The 18991-nt window shown below is 44.0% G+C and overlaps 1 protein-coding gene across 2 annotated transcripts in view; it reads right to left on the bottom strand.

Moving 5' to 3' along the window:
• RAB30 (RAB30, member RAS oncogene family) overlaps nt 1-18991 on the bottom strand; it is a 76099-nt gene that overhangs the window by 15042 nt on the left and 42066 nt on the right. The gene's annotated exons all lie outside the window — the stretch shown is intronic.

Genomic DNA, 18991 nt, shown 5'->3' with positions numbered 1-18991 from the left:
CTATGGGACAGTTAGACTTCATAAATGTCTACTCTATAGATTTGAAGAATTAATTCCTGGCCTACTGCTTAAGAGTAGGCTTTAGTTTCTCTAATTGCGCTAAAAAGAATGTTATATGCTCTACTTCAGAGGACTGTTGTAAAGATTAAAAAAAAAAACCCTACACAAAAGAGCCTTGGTACCCAAAAGGTTTATCCTGGTGAAAACAGTTATTATCTATTAAGTACCTGCTATAGTACTGTGCTAACACAGTAGGAAATGCAGAGATAAGACAGCCTCTGCCCTTGAGACTAACATGAGAAAAGTTAAACAACAGCCAAGTTAAATATAATTCAAAGCAGCAGCAGAGTTCATTTCATAAGGTGCAGGCAGAACAAGCCCAGCGGACTCTGGCGGGAGAGCAGAAGGCTGCTCGGCGAGCCCGTGAGGGAAAGGGTGAGGGGAGAGCTAGAGAAGCCTCAGGGTCTCTCCCAGGGGCCTAACAGAAGCTCGGGAGGCTGTAGGGCTGCGGTGGGGAGAGAATGAGGAACTGCACCAACACCTGTCAGGTCGCTCAGAGAGCACAGTCCCTGTGAGCAAAGGCGATTTCTACTCAGCTGTGGATTTCAACTGATCCTTGCAAAGACAACTGACGCGACCAACCAAATATGCAGGTGGGTCATGGGGTTCTGTCTCAGTTCACTGGGACCAGAAAGGAAAAGCAGTTTTCTGTCAAGAATCTGAGTCCATAAGCAGTGGCTGAACTCACTATATGCTAGGCACTACATTTGGCAGTTTATGTATATTTTCATTTGTTTTTACAAGTCTGTGAGGCTGGTATTTAGTAATATGCTACCTATTTTGCAGATGAGTAAACTGAGGATAGCCCAAAGTTATAAAGCTAACAGCCAGACTTCAAGTTCAGAAGGCGTACAGTTATCAAACACTCTAGCTTTGGAGACAGAGAGACCTAGGTTCAAATCCTGACTCTACTGTCTTCTAAGCTTGTGCCTTTGGGTAAGTGATGATTTTGTAGAGCCTCAACTTCCCGATCAACAAAATGGGGCTAGTAACACCTATATCCCAGAGTTGTGATGCTTAAAGGAATTGATGGAAACCCCCAAGGACCTGGCTCTTAGTCACCCAAAACTCCTCAATAAAACACCATCTTCCATGGTCTGGTTTCTGCTTTCTTTGCCAGCCCTGACTCTCACCACTCCTCTTACCCACGAACTCTGGCCTCACTGGATTTCTTCTGCTCTCTGAACACCACAGGAGTGCTTTCTCTTCGAATTTTCCCATATACCGTTCCTTCTGCCCAGAACACAGAACACAACCTGCCCACGCACCCCCGGCCCTGCTAACTTTCATTCCCCCTTTCAGTGTCGCTTAAACATCACCTCTCTGTTATGCTTCTCTGACCTGTGAGGGAGTCTGGGCCTCCCTACTACACACTGCCAATTCCCTCCTAGGTCCTACAGTGAGAGGCACCCTGCTTCGCTGCACTTAATTATTTACATCGCAAACTCCAAGTCCATCCCTCAGCACCTCCACCCTACACACATGCACACACAGCTGTGAGCCACATGAGAGCAATGAACTGTCTGGTTGAGTCCTGATTCCAACCCTTTCCCACTATCATCATTGTCATCATCTCATTCTATATAATTAGTTCATTTAATCCGCACAACACTCTTATCAGGTGGACACTATTAGCATCCTTATTTGGCAGAGGGGGATACTGAGGCACAGGAGAAGTTAAATAAGAAGTCATTAAGGTCCCACTTAACAGCGGGGTGCACTTAACTGGTGGAGCTGCAATTCAAAACCAGACAGCCTGGTCCAGCTCCCGTGTCCTTGAAGCACGACCCTGGAGTGCCTTTCACGATGCCTGGCTCATAGTAGGAGCTCAAGAAAGCTCTGATGAATTGAATGATGACGGGCAAGAGCTCAGTAAACCTGATTTCCTTTTTCTCTTTCTGTCTGGCTTCAAGTTCAAAACTCTTTCTACCACACTACAATAGTTTAAACAAGAATTGAGGTCAGACTCCAGATGAAAACTCAGGGACATGGTATTAATTAAAATACAATAAAGCTGTTAAAAGTGAAAAGAAAAGAAAACTCAGGGCTAGGCACAAGGAGAGCAAGACAATGTGAGGCTCTGTGGGCCACATACGGGTCACTGCCCTCTGTTTGCATAAGCCAATAAACAGGGAACACAAGACTGGGCTGCTTTCTTTTCCTGTGCTTAGATCGTTTGCCACACATTTAGATCTCCGTCTTTGGGAGAGGTCAAAGAAACAAAGAGAACCCAGAGAATGTCCCAAAAAAAAAGACCGGAGAAAGAGCTCCCACGTGACGGTGACCAGCGCACATCAGGCGCCTTCAGGAAAAGAAGGTGAAGGGCTCCTTGGCTGAGCCAAGCCTTGTATGGTTACCGGCTGGGCGTGCCGTGGAGTACAGATGAAAGCCCTTCCCCCTGCTAAAAGAAATTGCTTTCATGTTCAATTTTTTTTTTTTTAATAAACCTCTGGGAAAAAAGTGTTTGGTCTCTTTAAATATGCAGGCTGCCTGTGGCTAAGGCTGGGCTGTAAACTCCTGGTTACCTGCTGTGGTTACTGTCCTGTTTCTAATAGAAAACACATTGCTGGATGAAAAGCCCTCTGTATTCTCTGGACACTAGGCTCTGAGGAAGCCCTCCTGCTTCGTGAGTAACAGTCTCCATGTGAAGGGACAGCATCCCAGGAGGAAACCCATTCAGAAGCAGTTAGCTACACCCAGCCCTAAATTGACCACAAAAGTTATCTTGTCTGGGGAGCAAATATGTCAAAAGATATGCTATTCTATTATTGTTAATAATAATAATAGCTGACACTTACTCAGTGCTTACTGGGCCAGCCAGGTACTCCTCTCCATGTATTCATTCATTTAACCTCACCACACCCCACGAGCTAGGTACCATTATCATCAATTCCAGCTTACAGAAGAGGAAACTGAGGCACAGAGAGGTTATTCTGAAGTCACAGAGCTAGTCAGTCTTAGGCCTGGGATTGAAATCCAGGTCCCCCCGACCCCAAAGCCCGGCTCCTTCTGAAACAGGATGCAGCTGCCTCCACCTTGTGGCTGACTGTGTTGCCAGACCTGCCACGGGGGCTGGAGGCCCAGGTGAGTGAGGTGAGTGGAGCTCCAGCCCCTTTGCACTGCCGTGTTCTAGACTCTCCCTCCTCTCAAAGCAGCATACCCACAGTGCTCGGGCCACACTGACCCCAGGTCATCCAAGCACTGCCCCTCACTGTGCCCGCCAAGGCCAGGTCTCTTTTAGGGGCTGGACCCAGACTCTTCTCCACAGACCACCTCTGTCAGTCAGTCATCATTCATCAGTGAAACCGAGTACGGGCACCGGGATATAACCAGGCACTCTACTCAGGTGAACCAGCAAAACATCAAACATCAAAATCACCACAATAGCTCCAAATAAATGGATATATGCATAAGAGCCAAAAAAGGAAAAGTAGATGAGAAAAAGAAAAAAATGAGTTTTAAAAGAGATACAAGAAACAAGATATACTATGAAAATATTAAAAAGAAAAAATTGTAAGCAATGGGATTTTGGCGACACAAACCATTTATCAAAGTGACCTTTAAAAAACACTGTATGTACTGTTGCACGTCAGTACATTTTTTCCCCTGACCTTTTGGGCTCAGTGTAGCAGATAAAGTCAAGGCCACTGGTGAACAGAGGCCAGACCTCCACCCTCAGCCCTGCTCAAGAAAATATTTGGGGGACTTGTCCTTGTTCAAAAAGCATGTGTCTCACTCAGGCCCTTCTCCCTTTCAGGGTCTCACCTTGGCCTGCAAACCAAGGAGGCTGGGTGAACAGGTACCACAGTCCCTTCCCAGGACAGTGTGTGCTGCCAGTCTCACACTGAAGAGGCAGCCTGGGTAATGAAATCAAGAGCCCTGGGTTGCTAAAGAGTTACGTCGTTTCCTCGCCTGCAAATGGGGACAATAGAGCCTGTATCACTGAGTTGCTTGAGAGGAAAATAAGCTGGTAAGTGGAAAAGTGGCCCTTTAAAATATATAATAACCAATTTTTTAACCCTTCTGACAAGAGTCAGAAATACTGACTGCAGAAATACAGCCAAATGAAAAGTAAGAGAAAATCACCTGTAATCTCTTTTTCTGCCTCTTGGGGCTACGTATAGTTAACATTTTGGTATATATCGTTCTAGGTTTTTTGTTTACATATACTCATGTCTATTTGTATATTTTATAAGCTTATGGCTTTTTAAAACAGAATCAAAATATTATACAAGTGTTCTTGTGTTCTGTGCAGTGGAACTTCCCAAAATCAGAACTCATAGTCTATAAACAGAACTGCCTACCAAAGACCCTCAACATTCATTCAACATTTGCTCCTATGACTATAAATACTCAGGAAGAGGAGCGGGAAGATAGTTTCACAGCAAAATAACTTTAGGAAATACCAAGTACTATAATCCAATCTTGGAGATTTAAAAGGTTCTAAAAATTCCCATAACAAAGAAAACATGCTAACTTTGCTTACTTCATGACTTACAAAACATGATTTTAGCTGAGAATTCTTTTTCTCATATAACACCTTTTAACATCCCTTATTACTAGGGCTCCATGAAGCATCAGGGTAGCAAATGTTATTTTATAGCATTTGAAATCAGGGCTGCCTAGATAAGGCTGCTAAACAAGAGAACAGAAAAGAGAAGGGAAAGGGGGCGGGAAGGAAGGAGGGAAGAAGGAAGAAAAAGGGCATCCAGGTAAATTTCAATTTCAGAAAGCAATAAATAACTTTTAATGTAAGTTTCTTCCAAATACTGCATGGGACATATGAATAATTTTGTAAATATGTAAGTACAGCCCAAATATTGCATGGGACACACTTTTACAAAAAAATTGTTGTTTATTCGAAACTCAAATTTAATTGGGCATCATAAAATATATTTTATGTGGCAACCCCATCCGGGGAAAATTTGAGTAGTCAGGTCTACGAGAAACAGAGACCCTAAACACAATACTGTGCCTACCTAGAAGTGGTAGAAGGAGATCACCAGGGCATGAAAAACAAGATATGCCTAATGACTCCAAAATATCCAAGCAGAGGAATAAAAAAGGGCCACAAGGAACATCTTAAGGAGGCATTACTGAGCTGGTTTAGACTCTAGGGCCTGGGTTCAGACCGGCATGCGCAGTTCGGCAGGTAAGCCTCCCTCCTGGACAGTCCCAGACCACTGTGGACCTTCCGCCAGGTACATCACATGTGCACCTGTCTGGTGGAGGGGGGTGTGCTCTACATGTCTTATTGCCATGACTGTCCTTAAGGACAGGAACATGCTTTGATAAGACACGTCTGCATATCCCACTGCTGTGTGTGCAAGATATATACACTGAATTGAAGGGTTTGATCTGTCTTTCACTCTAACAAGGTTCTGTCTCAGGAAGCTCATTACTGCTTAATTACTAGAAGGCAGTTACTAAACATTACCATAATCAACTGCTGCAAGCTCACTTGCTTTACATCAGCTGCTAATTTCCATCACTGCAAGTTAATTATTCTCCTTGGCCAGGGATGTCAAACACCCACCTGTGCCGTGGCTGCTCCTTAGTCAGACCCAGACCATAATCTGCAGCATTTTTATATGGCCCTGTACAGTTTATAAAATGCTTTCACAAATGTGATCTATTCGGAACCTGGCAACAATCTCAAGAGCTGGTTCTTATCATTCATTAGGCAGGTGAGGAAATTTGAGGATTTAGGTAATGAAGTGACTCAGCTAAGTTACACACTAGTGCATTGCAAGGCAGCCTCTATATCCTAGCTACCTAGAATTTCTCCACTTTCCTGGAACACCCACTGTTTTCCCAGGTTCCTGGGTATTTAGATCATGATTTGAACATTTAATATGTGCCAGAAACTGTTAAATGTTTTGCATATTTAATCTTATTTAAACTTTTCAACAGCCTCATTATTAGTTCCATTATATAAAGAAATTGAGGCTCAGAGAGGTTAATTAATATGTTCAAAATTACACAGTTAATGAGTAAAAATGCCAGGATTCAAAATTCAGTCTTTCTGGGGAAAAATTAAGTTGGAACTTTGTCTTACTCCCTGTACTAAAATAAATTCCAGAAGGATTAAAGATTTGGATTTTAAAAAATCGAAAACATGAAAACACTAGAAGAAAGCATAAAATATATAAAACCTTAAAGTGGGAAGGCTTTCTAAGCATTCTTCAAAATCAAGGTCATAAAAGTAAGAGATTGACTGATTTGACCAATTAAACATCTTTAAATTCTGCCTGGCAAAACAATAAAAGATGAACTGATTAAAATATCTGAAATACATATAATTAAGGGCTAATTTCCTTAAATATATAAAGAGTTCCTAAAAATCAATCAGAAAAAGTGAATAACCCAAGAGAAAAAAATGGGCAAAGGACATAGCAGTTTACAAGAAAGGAAATAAAGATAGGACTCATATATTTTCTAAAATTATCAGCCTTAACCACAAGAGTAAATTCAAATTCTAATGAATTTATAATTATTAATGATAATTTTAAACATAAGTTATTATTTATAATGAAAACTATAATGACTTTATAATCGGAGGCCATTTTTCATTTCAGACTGACAAAGTTCACTCTGTCCTGGCAAGAGAATGGAGAAATGGGGCCTTGGTGTACTGCTGGTGGGAGGTAAATTTGTGCAACCTCTGTGGAGAGCAATATTGATTTAAATTTAAAAGGCTGTGACAAACCCTCTGACCCAGCCATTCCACTTCTAGGAATCTATTCTACACTTACAGGATGCACATGTACAAAGATACATGTAGTAGATATTCACTACACCAGTATTTGTAATAACAAATATGAAAACAACCTACAAGTCCATTAGCAGGGAAATGGTTGTACAGATCATGGGAACTATGCATCAATGTACACACAGCCTGCTGTGGACATCTGCAAGATGCATAAGAGAAAGATGCAAGGTAGAAAATGGTGTGTATAGTATGAAAAGGGTTGCATATAATTACTTATCTGTATATGCATAAAATATCTCCATGAGGCTATAAAAGAAATCTAGCAACAGCACTGCTCTGTAGTGTCTAGCTCTCAAGAGAGTCACTTGCCTCAGGCTATGCAGCATGATAACAACAGAGCCAGAAGTGCAAACACAGGTCCCCTGACTCTAAATCAGAGCTGCCACCAGGACAAATAAGGTCTGCAGATATAAATCCCTACTGGGCAGGGCCACCAGGCATAACCACCAGAGGAGGCTGGCAGGGATCCAAAGAGGGAAAGGTGCTCAAAAGCAGCCCTTGGGGATATTTTTTAAGACATGTAAAAAATAAAAATAAAGTAGGCCTGAGATCCCCACAATATTATTTTCAAAAAGCAGGACAATATATCCTTTTTTACTGCATGTATATATTGTCTTTTATATTTTCCTATTTCCTCGAAATGCACAATAGATTTGGGATACCAGACATGTTAGGAAAACAAAAATTAATTCACAAAACAGCATTTCGTCAGCATTAACCAAAGCAAAGGCCTGAATTATCTTGATGAAGTAACAGTGCTCTTTCACTTTCCACTGTAAGAAAGTATCACTGCACTGAGCACAGATTTGGTTTTCCGCAGGGAGGTGAGAGGAGGAGGGAGGGCCCCTGCACAGGACCCCCCCACAGGACCCCATTCAGCCACTTCCCCATGCAGAACTCGATTTTGTGCTGCAGTGCTTGAGCGCAGGTGCTTGACAAAGCGTCTTGGATGCGCCAGGAGATCCTGGCAACTTGTTTCCTGGGGGAAAAGAAAGATACCCTTCCCACTCATTAGCCCTTTCCAAGATTGGGAGCTTCTGTCTGCAAAACATGTTTGTTGAACTGATCTAAAAAAGGCCTTTCCAGACCCAACTTGCTGTTTCCGTCTTCTGCACAAGCAGGCCGGCTCCCTCTGTTGTACTCTGACAATAAACAATACCACCCACAAAGAGCAAAGAGCTGGGGTGGGGGGAGTTTGTCCCCATACCCTCCCCATTGTGTTCTCTAACTCAGGGACTGTGTCTAATCTTTCTTCTGCAGAAGCCTTCCTGCGCCTGTTTGGCTGGACCGGAAGGGCCTCCTTATCAGCATCTTGGGTCTCCTCCCGCAGGCTTAGCACACAATGCAGCCTGGCCAGGCAGCCAGAGGTCAGGGCTGCAGCCTACAAGTGGGCTCAAGCACTTCCCTCTGCCTTAGGGACCCATGGTCCTCCAAGGACAGGGTGTCTCCTACCCTGCTGGAAGGTTGTCACTCCAGGCTGGACCCTGCCTTCAGCTGTCTCAACAGATTCCTTCCTCACTGGGAGCACGAGAAAAAGCAAAAGGGAAGCATGTGTCCACATGCTCTGAAACTCGGATGAGAACAAATTACAGCGATTCTCCCAAGTTTGTGCCAGATCTGTGCCACTCAAGAAAATGACCATGTGTCTAGAGCCAATGTGCTTCACACACACCAGCCCACTTCATCCTTGAAACAGCCCTACTGGATGGGATTTTTAGTTATCATTATTATCAATAAGCTTTTACATCTGCAGAGCACCTCAAGTTTACTAAGTGCTCTCCTGCAAATTACCTGCATCCTGACAAGTTTCTGTGCAGAAGGCAGGGTAGAAACTCTTCTTCAAATGGTCTGCCAGCATACACACACATGCACAGGATGCCACAAGCTATCCATCGCCAAGGCCTGTAGATTTTCTGTTGGAAATGTAGCTTGGGTTCTGCCTCTGCACCACCTGTGTCCCTCCCGCACCAACCTGCCCACGTTAGTTATGGCCTGACCAGTCCACTATAGACTTCTAACCAGAAGAAGATCAAATGGCACAACTTTCCTCAACAGCAAGTTTTCACTTTCAAAAGCCTTAACAAAGTCCATACTCTTTGATCTAGCAATTCTGCTTCTGAGATTTTTCCTAAGGAATGATTTCTTACATGTGCGTGAACATTTAAACTCAAAAAAGTTCATTCCAGTGTTAGTAGAATAGACCCCCAAAACGGAGAGAGGGGTTAAAACGTCTATCCAACAACGGAGAGGAAGTTATACCCTTTGTAGGGCAACATGATGTAACATATTATGAAATACATACTTGGGCAGAAGCATTTAAGTGCTGTGCTTGCCTCTAGGTGGTGGGATTATGGATAATTTATTTCCTTCTTTATATATTTTTATCTTTTCTTAAATAAACATGACACTTAGAAATGATACATTTTATTAAAATATCACAGGGGCTCAATACTGGGAAAACCTGAGACAAGTACACATGGACACAGCTAGTGACCATCTCCATTCAACTGGCTCTTCTAGAAAGTAGGCTCTTACTCAGTACAAATCAAAAGCCATAAAAGAGCTCAAACCTTTCATGCAGCGAACTTACTGCTGGGAATTCACTGTAAGGAAAGAACCGAACAACTCAAAATGGTAAATGAACAAAAATGTTCATTACATCTTCTAAAAGAACTGGAAACGCTCCAAATATCCAACAAGGGATCGTTCAGTATGGAACATCAATGCCCCAGAATGCAGGGCAGTCATTAGAAATGCCAATTATGAAAACTATGTAGAAATATAAAATAATGTTGACAATAGGCTGTAAAATAAAAGGAATACACAAAGTTGCATTTGTTAGGACTACAGCTATGAAAAATAAGCATGTATGTGAACAAGGGCATTTCAAAAGTAAGAACATGTGCCATGTTAGGAGGATGGATTACAGAGGGCTTTTTGTTTCTTAAGTTTTGTTCCCCCACCCCTTTTTTTTTTTTTACAAGTTTTAACATTTTGCACATACTAGAGGGACATTTCTTTAACACAGAAAAGGGGAAAACAAATTTCCTCAAGAACACAACCACTGTCAGCATCCATGACGTGTTCGTCCCTTTTTTTTCCCATGCACTGAGTGGTTTGATTTGGTTTTTATTGCTATAATCATGTCAATGTTTTCCTTAAAGTAATTACAAAATCATTTCAGTTTTTACAAAATCAGTGAACTGAACATGAAACCTTGAAGAGGACACAGTGGTGGGTATTTTTTTCTAAGTGTGATCAAGTAAATTGACCCAATACAATGCTTTGTAAGCAAAACACAGACACGTTGCACCACTGTGACAGAGTAGATGGATAGACCAAAGTTTCTAATACTTGCAGAAGACTCTTAAGCCTCTTTCAGTTGCCAGAAGCACAGAGAGTACTTTGTTACTGAGCTGACACAGTTGGAACTTAGAAGGAATTTTATCCGACTCTGAAAACAGAAAGACACACTGACGTACTAAGTTTTCAGATCGGAAAAAACTTGAGGGGAATGAATTCAATTGGTCATTAGGTCCACCAGGATGTTTAATATCCTTTACATCCTCATTCTCCAATGCATCTGTCCTGACCTTCATTGGGCCAGTAAAGGTCACTTTGCTATCATCACACACAGGCCTACCTCACACCCAAAGCACAATGGACTCCTCCAGGGAGAGAACCAGGGACAGGGAAAACCACCATCTAAGCAGTGCACAGGCTCTGCTGCCCATTGAGCGAGTGTGGGTCCTAGGGAGAGTGAGAGGGAGGCTGAGCCTGCTGTCGCCATGGAGGGGCTCAGTTTCCACCGGAGTGTGACACTTCTGTGCTTTCAAAACAACGGGGCCCCTCGACACAAACTGACTATTCATCTCTGACATGCATTCTGCCAAACACCGCCCTCGGATCCAAGCCAGGGGGGGAAAGCTGCAGCCTTGGGCTGACTGGGACATGAGATGCCCCTGCCAATGCAGCAAACCTCACTCAGATACTCCTCACTTCAAGGAGAAATGTTAACTCTGCATTTCTTTTCTTTCTTTTTTTTTTGCTTTAGAGGCTTTTAGACACGAACCCCTGTACAAGATGCAATGCCACTCCACTGCAACCTTCCCAAAGAACAAACCTGGCCATGTGTTTCCTGCACTTAGATCTCCTCAGGGGCTCCCAATGCCTGCACAAAGCCAGCTGTGAGGGGAAGCACATGCCCGAAGGAAGAGGCAAACTACCTGGGCCTGAAACCTGCCTCTGCCCTTGGTGAGCCGGGGGACCTTGAGCAAGTTCCCTCTCCTCTTGGTGCCTACATTTCTATTTGTAAATTAGGGATAATAGCAGTGCCTACCTCATAGAGTTGTTGTGCAGATTAAAGGAATTGATATAATTAAGCACGAAGAAGACAGCCTGGTTTATAGGAAGCACTCAATACATGTTAGGTGCTGCTCCTGTTATTGTTATTGTTGGGGAAAGTTCGAGTTCGAGTTCTCTGGCCAGGAATCCAGAGCCACTTGTGACCCAGGCATCGCCCATTACTCTGGCTTTGTTTCTTGTGACCTCTGAGTTACCACCAGTGCTGTGAACACACGGCCAGGCCAGGCTCCCAGACATGCAGACCCTGAGGTGGGTTCCTCCCTCCACATTTTACTCACACAACCATTCTCTCCTTGTTGTCTGGTGAGCAACCATGTGTATCTGAAACCTTCCTGCCTTCTCGATGCGAGTCAGCTACTCCCTCCTGTGTGCCCCCACTATGTCCTATGGAGACCTTCTCCCTCCTGTGTGCCCCCACTATGTTCTACGGAGACCTTCTCCCTCCTGTGTGCCCCCACTATGTTCTACAGAGACCTTCTCCCTCCTGTGTGCCCCCACTATGTTCTACGGAGACCTTCTCCCTCCTGTGTGCCCCCACTATGTTCTACGGAGACCTTCTTCATAGAAACTTTATTACCCTCCCCGGTTTTTGTATCCTGCTTCTCCCACTAGACCTTAAGGACAGCAGCCCTTATGAATACCTATATGTATACCCATTGCCTGGCACTCAGTAGACCATAAATGTTTATTAAATAAATACAAAAGAAATAGTGATCAAAACATGCAAAAGCTGGGAATACTTTTCAGAGAACCTAAACATGAGGATGAGGAAATCAAACCCCAAAATATTTGATCCTAAGGAGAATTAATTAGCAAAGATCATATAACCAAAAAGAAGAAGAAAATTATAATTTCCCCAGAGAAAGTCACATCTTGTTATAATGCCGTGTCTCTGTGTGTATTGGGGAAGAGGGACAGAAGTGATGTTAATAATCATTCTAAATGAGCTGATATTGACTAGCCTTTGAATAGCACTTTTAAAACCTTTTCTTCAGGAAAAAAACTATAGAGTCCTAACTGATTGGGAAGTGTCTTTCACCTTGTCCAGAGTACAGGTTATTTCCATATAAAATACTGCCAGGAACCCAGACTACAAGAAAGAGAATTAATCTTTGTTGAATGTCTATGAGACAGATGCTTAAAAAATAACATATTTTCTATTTATTAAGTACAATGTGTTGGACATAGAACTATTCACTTCACAAGCATTATCAAATTTGATAGTGCAAGTTGTCAACAACTCTGAGACATAAGAACTAGCCTCTGCATTCTGCAGATTTAAAAAGCATATTCACTCATTCTACACATTTGTCGTGAGCATCTACTATGCAAGTCACCAGGAGCAGAGGATATAGTGCTAAACAGGCAGACAAGTCCTGCCCAGCCCCAACATCACAGAGGATACATTCCAGTTGGGCTGCAAGTAGAGCAATGAATGAATAGGGTAATGGGCATATACATAAATGAATAAGAAAAACATCTGATAGAGACAAGCACATGAAGATTGGAAGAAGAGCAGCTCAGGCTGAAGGAACGGCTAGTGCAAAGGCTCTAAAGTGAGAATGGACTTGGCATGTTCAAACAATCAAGAAGAGAACAGTGAGGCTGGGGGCAATGAGAAAAAGGCTGAGCCACGGACGTGGGGCAGGTCTTGTAGAGGTCTGTCAACCAGAGCAAAGAGTTTTGACTTCATTCTCAGTGCAATGGGAAGCCACAGGGGGTGAGAGAGGTTTAAGGAACGTGACATAAAATGATTAAGGGCTCTTAAAGATTTCCCTGGTCCCTGTAATGGAGGGTATTTTAATATGGATATAAGTAGAAGCAAGAAAACTAGTCAGGTTACTGCAGGCAGACTAGGTGAAAACTGATGTGGCTTGGACTAGGGTGCTGGTAGTAGAGATGGAGGGAGGGAAATAAATTTGGGGATGTTTTTGAAGATAGAAAAGGTAGGACTTCCTGAAGTTTTGGGTGATGATGGGGAGGAAAGAAAGAAATCAAAGGTAATGCCTAGATATTTTGGTTCCAGTACACAGGGGAATAGTAGCACCACTTACTGAGGTGGGAAAGATTGAAAAGAAGAAAAGTTTGGGGTGGAGACAAAAATCAGGGGTTCTCTTTCGGCCACGTTAAATTTGAAATGCCTCTTGGACATCTATCTAGACCCAAGTCTGGAGTTCCAGGAAAAAGTCTGAGGATGAGGATATAAATTTGAGGGTCATTAGCAAAAGAATGCTATTGAAAACCATTGGATTAGAAGAGCATATCTATGAAGAGTGAATAGTTAGAAAACAGAAGGCCATTTGAGAACATGGGGCACACACTACCACTCAGAGGTTCAGGAGAGGAGCCGTGGGGCAAACCCAAAGAGGTAGGAAGACCCCCAGAAAAGTAGACGTCAAAGAAAAGTGAGCAGCCTTGTCAAATGCTGCTGAGAGAATAAGTAAATTAAAACAATGCACTGGCCTTCAACCTGGCAACATGAAGGTCATTGGTTGACACAGACAACAGTCCTGGTGGAACGATAGGAAGAGATGAGAGTGAGGGGAAGAAGGCAAAACCAAAACCATGGACAGCTTTTAAGTCTTACTGAGAAAAAGAACAAGGAAACTAGAATATAGCTAGAGGGGGATATAACGTCAACAGAGTTTTAAATTAAATAGCAAATTTATTTTGCAATATTTAAGAGACAAGATTAAAAAACATTTGAGATTCTTTCTTGGTTTGGTTGTTTTCAGATAAGAAATACTACAGCATGCGTATTTGCTACTGAGAATTATCCAGCAAAGAGGGTAAATTTCATGATGGCAGAGAGAGGGGGCATAATTATAAGGTCAAAGATCTACAAGACTTAAGTCTTAACACAGTTAATAATGTGCCCAACATAAAAGAATTGGTAGGCAGGGGAGCTGGGATACTAACCCAGGTCTGTTTTGACGTCTAAGTGCATCCTTTTCCACCACACCATTGACTCTAATATAATACTGTGGCTTTGCAAAAGATCCCAATTCCAGGCTGAAGATAATCAGAGCAGAGTTAGAAGGCATCTGAAGAGAACTTGGGAGAGCCAACGCACACACACACACACACTCCCTTCCTCTGTGCACACAAGCTCATGTTGTGTCATACAGACTTCTATCATTCCATTTTCTCTCAAATGTCATTTATGTTTGCACATCTGGTTGTGGTCCTACTAGGGACCCCAACTATTACCCTTTAATGTTCAGAGTGGATTTGAAAGAGGATGGAGACACTAAGATAAATCACAGTGCAGCATAAAGCGGAACACCATAGGGAATCAACTCTCTAGTGACTGTAATAAGGAACTAAAAATATTTTTTTATGCCACTTGTGTATTTACATTCAGCAAAAGTGAGGATGAGGGTAGATGGTGATTTCATTTCTTTCCTCTTTACATAGTTATCTAATGAAACAAGTGACTACAGTTAATGCTAGGCAGCAGTGGCTGTTTTGTCTTGTTTCCCATGCCCACTCTTGTTCTACCACATGGTGGCGCATCCCTGTCCTTCCCACCCCATTTCTCTCTCACCTGGCTTCCCATTATCTTCTTCCTTCCAGGCAAAATAGAAGCCATCTCCCCTATGAAGTCCTCCCTGATTTCTCCTTCTCTGAAATTTTATAGCACTAAGACCTAGTATAACATAAATTTACCTCTTGATCATATTAAGTCTTAAAACTATTTTGATTCAGGTATCAGAGTGAGAGTATGAGCATTTTTCAGGAGGAAATTCAATACAATTGTTGGCCACTGTTAACTTTTGAGAAGTAGCTTGGTAGTGGAATGATCCAGACGGGTTTGAGTTGAGACTGCGGCTCTTCCACCTCTGACAAGCTGAGTGATCTTGGGTAAGTCACTTTCTGAGCCTGAGTTCTCCCATCTAGAAAATTGGAACACAACCACCTACCAACCACCACCTGGGTATGTAACCAAAATGTGCTGGACAGTGCAGTCTTTTGCTGGAAGCCCTGCAGTGGCTTCCCCTGATTTTCAAAATCAAGTTCAAAACTCTCCAACCTGCTTTCAACTTCTTGTCAACTCCAGCCTCGCTTCTCACCGACCTCACATTTCCTACTCCAGGAATGATGATATACTCATGGCATCCCCCCCCACACACTGTGGAGTGAATGACAGAGTTTCCAGCATCTGCCACCTAGCCTTAGTTCATTTACATATCAGTAGATGCTTACCACTACAGTCTCTCATCGATCTGTGGCAAGGGGTGGAGAGATAACGGCCACTCTCTCCTCCCCTTCATTCATGGTTCACAATTGGTCTGGCATCTGCCAATCACCAAGGACCCGCCAATGGAGTTCCTCCCCAGAAGGGGCTGGTGGGAAGCAGAGAGCCTGCCATGGGGGGGTGGGGGGGGGGGGCAGAGCACGAGCCACAGCTGCAGGTGATGGATGGTGCTGAGCCTGGCCAGCAAATTCGGGCAAGCTGTGAGCAGTAAAAACAGTTTTTTCTAACATACCCTTTCCCTTGACTTATTTTGGTGTCACTGGTTTCACAGAGGGATTTGCCCCAGGCCAGAAACCCCCTTCCCCCAGAGCCAGACACATACATACACACACACACACACACACACACACACACAGGCCAGGAACCCCCTTCCCCCGGAGCCACAGACACACACACACACACACACACACACACAGGAACCCCCTTCCCCCGGAGCCACACACACACACACACACACACACAGGAACCCCCTTCCCCCGGAGCCACACACACACACACACACACACACACACACACACACACACAGGAACCCCCTTCCCCCGGAGCCACACACACACACACAGAGGAACCCCCTTCCCCCGGAGCCACACACACACACACACACACAGAGGAACCCCCTTCCCCTGGAGCCCCCCACCCCCACACCTGTTGTTTTCTCGGTCCCTTCCCTTCAGTGCCTGCATTCTCACTCCACTTTGCTCAGGCACCATTATCCTCCCGTAACTTTTCCAGGATTGTCACCTTCCAGCCCTTGCCAGCCCATACATGTCTGGTTCTCCCATATTACCCTGTCCACAGCTTCATCATGGCAGTTACCCCAGCATTTATAATTATTTATTTACAGGACTATCTATTCCATAAAACAAGGTTTCATGGGGACAGGACTGGGCTTTATTTATTTTTGTATCCCCAGCACAGTACCTGTGCATACTTCTGCTTCACCTTTCTGATGCACCACTTCTTCATGTATGAAATGGGAAGAATGTCAACTACTTAAAAGGTTGGGATTAAGTTTGAATATTCAAAGTTTACCACAGGGTGTCTGGGATAAAACTGGCCTTCAGCGTGTTTGATTTATATTCTCAGCATCTCCTGATTTTGTTTTCCTATTCTGTCCTTCAGAACCAGGCTCTTTTACACTGGCACTGTGTCATCGCTCTGTGGTTTCCCCCACATCCATATCCCTTAGCTGTGAGGGCCCCGAGCTCCAGACCTGTCTTGGGTCCCCAGTCCTGCCAGTGCCTTCTGAACTCTGAGGCTGACTCAGTGAGGGTACCAGTGCAGTGCTGAAAAAATGTCTTGAGCATCTTGTGCAAGGCAATGTCCCAGCTGCAGGGTAAGTGATAACAACATGGACAAAGAACTTGTGATCTACTGGGGGGGGTAGGGAGGAGGTAGGGAGACAATTACACAAACTGTCTGAATGGAAGGCAGTGTGGTTCAAAGAAGGAAAAGGTTCTATGTCTCTAGGGGAAGACAGGAAGGCTTTTGAGGAAGTGACATTTCAACTGGACCTCAAAGGATGGACTTAAGCTGAGAGGCTACTTCCAGGGCTGTGTGTTCCACAGAACACACCAAAATGCTCCTGCCCCTCTGATGAAACTTAAAGTAAATTTAGGAAATGCTGCCTATAACTTGCCCCTCTGGAGGGTTTCATGATGCATCTCAGCAAGGCTCCGAGAAGTATTGAAGTAAGGAACCCTATTTTGTTTAATACAGCACCCCAAATGTCTTTAACCACTAGTTCTCTGTTTGTTTCCCCGGAAGATATTTATACCATCTTGAAGAACATATTTTAAGAAACAGCAGGTTAAGTGTTACCCTTTCAAAGTGATATATTTGCATTTTAACAGGACTTCTCATAGATAAGATCTTAACATTGGATTCATTTAACAACAGAATCATCAATTTAAAAACTCTCTCGGCAATTTGTCCAGAAGGACAAAAGCAATGGAAGACCCTACAGAACTAAGTAACGGTCACGACAGAACAAAACTTACTTCTTCCTTAGCTTGAGGCCAGTGTAGACCACAAAGCATTTCTATCACAGGAGGGAAATGAGGCATCTGAGTTCATTCTTTCTTCGGTGAGATGTTTACACTCCCAGAGCCACTCTCCCCTCTCTGTCCAACATGCTGACTGGTGAAAAAACACCAGACTTGAAAACAAAGGGAAGAACGTTGCATAACAAGCAGACAAGGCCTGTTCTGCTCCTGACTATTCACCAGACAGCCGTGCCATAGAGGGCAAGAAGGGGAGGGGGCACTGTATGCTTGTCTGGCCCCACCCTGGAAGTGCACCCCTCAATATCCAGCCTGTGAGTGAACAAATACTTACAGGGAGCGAGGTCCTGTGCTCATGGTAAAGAGAAGAACAAGACATTGCCCTGCTCAGAAACCCTGCTGCACAGGCCAACAGGGAAGACACACATGTAAACAAACTGCAGTGCAGCAGGCGAAGCGCCAGCAAACAATTCTATAATAAGAGGTGAGCACAGGGTGCCAGCGAGGCACAAATGCAGGGATGCGGCTTTGCCTGGGCTTAAGGTCGGAAGAGAGATGCGTTAAAGTAAGGAGATTCCTCTTAGTTCTCAGACTGGAAAGAAGTTTTCCAGGCAAAATAAATCAATACATATATAAGTAAGTAAAATAGGATTCTAGGGCTGAGGAGAATCGGGCAGGATAGAGCAAAACTAAAAAGGCAGCTGATCTTCCTGAGAAGGTGGCACGCAGCACAGCTGCCTCTAATTTCACTTACTCCTGAAACCCCACAAAAATGCAGTTGAGTGCTTTGTTTCTTAATAACAAAACCATATGCGTACAGGGAAGGAGAGGGTCATGGTGTCACATTTTGGAAGCTTGGGAAGCAGATGAACAAATATTAACTGACCTAGCAGACTCCAGAAATCTGAGTCCCAGCCCAAATGCAGGGAAAGCTGAGTATGCCGCTGATTTCAACCACAGACTCCTTCACAGGCCCAGGCCTGGCGGCAACGAGCACTCCTCAAACAGGGGCGTGGGGTGCTGCGATAGAGAAGACAACAGTGAAGCCGCTTGAAAAGAAGTTAAGACGCCTAGACTCCTCTCCTCACTGACAGAACCCTGGCGGCTTAGTCTCTGCAAGCACAAAACACAAATGTCTAGTACCGGCTTAAAAATGATCTGGGGAAACGGTTGAGGGGGACAGACAAAACCAAAATGTCCATGAAGCAGTCCCTGGTGAGCCTGGGTGATAGGACCTCGGGGGTTCACTAAGTGACTGTCCTCTCTGCTTTTGTACATCTTTGACATTTTCCATAGTAACAAGTTAAGAGTGTGTCTCTGGCTCCGAGTACTCATCTCGGCTGAAAGGGACCATTAACAGGCAGGGTACTGTCTACAGAAAGTGAAGTGCAACAGATTTTCACATTCCCTCTCCTCTGGAGGACCGGAGCAGGCAGGGAGAACCATACCCCGCACAGAGGAGTGGGAGACTCGCCAGGGGTGAACATGGGCAAAACCTGCCCCGCTGCCTCAGGGCTCCCAACCGGTGGCCCA

This window comes from Manis pentadactyla, chromosome 9 (genome assembly GCF_030020395.1).
Source record: "Manis pentadactyla isolate mManPen7 chromosome 9, mManPen7.hap1, whole genome shotgun sequence".
NCBI lineage: Eukaryota > Metazoa > Chordata > Mammalia > Pholidota > Manidae > Manis > Manis pentadactyla.
The sequence above is the reverse complement of the archived record's forward strand: the minus strand, read 5'-3'. Positions and strand labels throughout refer to the sequence as shown.